Consider the following 4,948-nt stretch of genomic DNA (forward strand, 5'->3'; position numbering starts at 1 on the left):
ATAATGCAATATATTGTTGAAAAAAGTGGAAAGAAAACCTGGTTGTCGATTCTCATCACCCTTGGATAGTGATGTCAATAAATGTCATCACCGCTTACTCATTTTTCAAACGGAAAATTTAATGGATATAATTTCTTCTTATTTAACTTGATAAGGCTCTAAGTAGGGATGAGAATAGGTGATTCCCGCCTTAATTATATGTTTTTTTTTTAACCGGTAAATATATAAAATATGGACCCTAGCAAGGAGCTACGGCCAAAAGTACATGATACAAGCATACAAAATTAAATACAACTTAAGGGCGAAAAACACTTCTTAACCCAATCATCTTCAGTACTTCTATTCTTCCTATATTTTTTCCACGTGAAAACCATAGCTTTAATAATGTCCACAATCTTCGCCGGTTCCAAAATCATGCCTCTGAATATTCGATCATTTCTATCCTTCCAAAGACTCCATAATGTTCCATATACAACAAAAGATAGCAACTATTTCTTTTTAGGGCAATGCCCCCAATTCCGAGCGAAGACTAGCACTTCATTTACTTAACTGTTTGGTGGGAAGGTCACACCAATTAAACACCATATTTTTAGTATCTCTTGCCAACGTACAAAAGATGAGGATGTGGTTGATCGTCTCCTCATTATGCCTGCACCGCCCACATATTATAGAAGAGACTCGGATATTTCTCCGTTGTAATGCCTCTGTCGATGGAATCCATCCATGTTTGTCCCTCCATATAAAGCTCACCATTTTTTTCGGGGCGAAATTTAGCCACCAGAACTCCCCATCGCTGATCGGGTATGATGCTTTATCCAATCTACACCGAAGTTTCGCCACATTAAAAATCTCATCAACCACAAACTCGGATCTCCATGTATTTCCCCCATCATTAGAGTATAATATATCCATCGCCTCCATGTTTAGTTTCCAAAGCCCATTCTTCACTTTGTCAATGCCTGACCAGACCCTACTCGAATTTCTCTTTGAAAAACAATACCAAGGTCGATTTGTATGATTATGAATACCCCTGATAACTCGAGTCCAAAAAGATTGAGGACTTATTTTTTACTTCCACCCTAATTATATGTAACCGGAACTTGTGATTCTTAAAATATTGGAACCAGAACCAGATAGCGGTTTCAATATTGACTATGTGTTTCGTTAAATTTAAAACTCATAAAAATATATCTATTATAAACTTATAAGAAGTTAATGATAACATAAATATGTAATTTGTTAGATATTAACAATTAATATATATATATATATATATATATATATATATATATATATATATATATATATATATCAATCAGAACATTGAATAACATGACAACAAAATGTGTGTTTGTTTTTTTAAAACATTTAAAGATTCGAAATAAATTACTTAAAATTCTAAAATTTTAAATCATGCAACTTCAAGATAGTGTAAAAAGTATGTGATTGTGATATATATATATATATATATATATATATATATATATATATATATATATATATATATATATATATATATATATATATATATATATATATATATATATCGATTCCGAGAGGTAGCGGTTTCGTAAAAATAAGAGCCCAAATGCTTAAGGGGGTTTCGATTCCAGAACTGACGATTCCGAGGTCGTTTTGGTTCCAAAAACAGGTACCCAGCTTCATTGCTCATCCCTAGCTATTAGCAAACTGAACATTCAAAGAAGCATTTTGCGGCAAGTTCCTTTACGTTCGTTTATGTAGTAAATGAACCAACTTGAACTAAAATTCACATTTGTTTATTTAAATGAACAAACTTGAACAATAGTCTTGTTAATTCAATTATGTTGGTGAACATTCGTTAAAGTTTACAGACAACAAACTATTCATCAAATGGAAAAAAAATCTAACGCTCAACAAAATGAAACTAATTGTTGGCTAGAAACTAACCATCGAAATTAGGGGTGAGCATGGGCCGGGTTTGGTCGATTTTAGGGTAAAATCGAACCCAACTCGTGTATTTCGATTTATGGATTTTAAAACCCGCCGGGTTCATTTTTTGGCTGGTTTCGGTTTTTGGGTTCTTCGGTTGAACACATGGGTTGATGGGTTCTGGGTTGAATTTTGGGTTGTAACCTATTTTTTAGCAAATCTTTATAGATTAAAAATTAAACAAATTCGACAACCTAGATTAAAAAAACTAAAAAAAGAAAAATCTAATTTTAACAGACTAAGGCAACATTAAAAGTATGTTGTTAAAAGTTTACAACAACCAACTTTAACCAGTTTTTCGAATAAAAAAGAAGTAGCAAAAAAACTAGGTAATAATCTCGATTACTCTAAAACAACACATGCCATATATTTGATGTAATTTAGTATCAAAATCCACATCCTTTTACATTTGGTGTATATTACCTTTGACGTAGAAAGTCAAATCATAGCATACAATTGAAAAGCATGTAATAATCTTGGGTTGGGTCAGTTTCAAACCGAATGGGCTAGGTCGGCTTGAGATACTAAATCCGAACCCAAAACCCATTTTTTGGTTTTTAAAATTTTAAACCCAAACCTAATGGTGTTGGTTCGGTTTCGATTTTATTGGTTTTTTTTTTTCGATTTTTGGGGTTTTGTGTTCGGTTTTGCTCACCCCTAATCGATATGAAACCAATTGTCACAATTGTATTGCGTTAGTACCCCACTAGTCTATATATATATATATATATATATATATATATATATATATATATATATATATATATATATATATATAGACACACACACATTAAGTTAGAGACCTGTGGAAACCATAACGTTTCTAAGATAGACAATGAAAATAGATTGATAAAACCGAAAAATGATTTTCAATATAAGATAATATTGTAATTTAACAAATTAGACTTTAAAAATACTATAGTAATATAGTACAAATTACTACACATGTCTATTATATAAAAGTTATAATACGAAGGTCTAAACATTTAGAAGTTTCAAGTTATAAGAAAATGAGAAAAATATTAAAATTTTCAAATTTTCAAATGCTCATTTCTCTTTTATATTTAAACAAATAATTTAAATAAAATAACAAAAGAAAAAATTTGGCTTTAATTTAGGGATTTTAAAATTAAAAGGAATGGTATATTAATGATATTAATATACATTTATTATTATATTTGTTTATTTATTTATTTTTTGAATGGTGGATTTTATAAGAAAAACTAGAAAGAAGCTAGAAAAAGAAAGTCATAACAACAAATTACAAGCTGAAAGATGATTATGTAACCAAAAAGTCCAACTAATTTTAGCTTTTCTATAACTATTAGAAATAAAAAAAAAAAAGGATCTATCAATGACCTTGTCACACCCCCGAACCGAACGGCAGAAATGTTCGAGGGCTCTTGTGACTCAAATTGAATACCATCACAATGAATAACACAAATCATCACCATGCATTGGAATATTACAACTAATATTGTTTATATTCAGTACATTGTTTAAACGTTACAATTCCATAACATAGACTGTCTAATAGATAGTTTAGGCAAAACACCATGACATGACTTGGTACTTATTTTCCGGCTTACCTGTTACCTGAGAATACAAGTTATTTTGAAAAACGTCAACATATGAAATGTTGGTGAGTTCATAAGTAATGTTATGGAAAAATGATTTTTGTGAAGTTTGAAACACCCAGAAAATCCGATATTTTCTGAAAAGAGTATTTGTTTATAAAAATAAGTGTGAAGATTCATAAATATACTTGTCGATTTTGAAAACATGTATAATTGTTGAACTTTGTATACATCACACAGGTGAAAATGTTGAACTTTCCGGGAAAACCCGATGTTTCCCTAATACGCAAATTTCATGACTTGTTTACTGTTATACCGATATGACGAATGTTTTTGATTACCCAGGTGACATTGGATTAACTATGGTTTGTGAGTGGTTACAATCACGCATTAATGAAAATGACTAGTTTATAACTACAGGTTACGAACGATCCCTAAGGCGTCGTCCGTACTACTCACACAATCCAACCACCCCGACTTCTCTTGATTAACGCCACGAATCTGATTATTCGAATTCTCATAAGCCCAACAATCGAGGAGAAAGGAGGGTACGAAACCCCCTTTATTTCCATAAGTTATTCAAGGCTATCGGGAATGCGAAAGGCACTTAGCCCGACTCGCATTTGACTTCTCGACCTCACTAGCAGTACTAGTGGACCATTAGGGCCCAATAGCACAATAGAGCTATTGAAAGTCCTTTTACATGTAATTGGGTCATAGAAGGCCCATTAACATGTAAGCGCGTTCCCTCTGGGCCCAAAGATCATGTTATTGGGCTAGCAAGGCCCAACAAACATGATTTGAAACTTTCAAGCCCAAAGATTGAATGTTGACTCCTCGTAGTTATCACGTGTTTATTGAAATACTATGGTTTATTGATTTTTGTTTTGTTATTGATTCGAGACCAAATCTATTCGTTTTGTAACGATATTGGTTGTTGAGAGTGTATTTCTTTTTACGTTTCGTCGGTAGTCGTGGATCTTGTATTTTGTCTTAATGAATTAATTTGTTTAAAAGTAAGATTTTTACCTTTTCACAACCTTTCTTTTATAAAAATAGCACTTTTAGTCCTTTATATAAAAGAATTTCATTTTAGCCCTTAAAACATTATTTTGACACTTTTGTATCATAAACTTGTTGAAAAGACATTTTTAGCCAAAATTTATTTTGTAAACAGCTTTAGTCCTTCCAGATTGATGTTTTCTTGGTTAAACTCCTCAATTTCGCAACTTTGACAGTTTTGGCCCAAAATAGAAAAGTTTTACATTTTTATTCCCTTTTGAATTTGAAAAGCATTTTTGACCATCGGAATAGTTTTATTACACTTCAAATCCCCTGTTTTACAGAAAATTGCATTTTTAGCCCTTCAAATTTAGAAATCTCGCATTTTGAAGCTTATT

The sequence above is a fragment of the Lactuca serriola genome, chromosome 2 (assembly GCF_051521515.1).
Source record: "Lactuca serriola cultivar US96UC23 chromosome 2, Lser_US96UC23_V15, whole genome shotgun sequence".
Taxonomy (NCBI): Eukaryota; Viridiplantae; Streptophyta; class Magnoliopsida; order Asterales; family Asteraceae; genus Lactuca; species Lactuca serriola.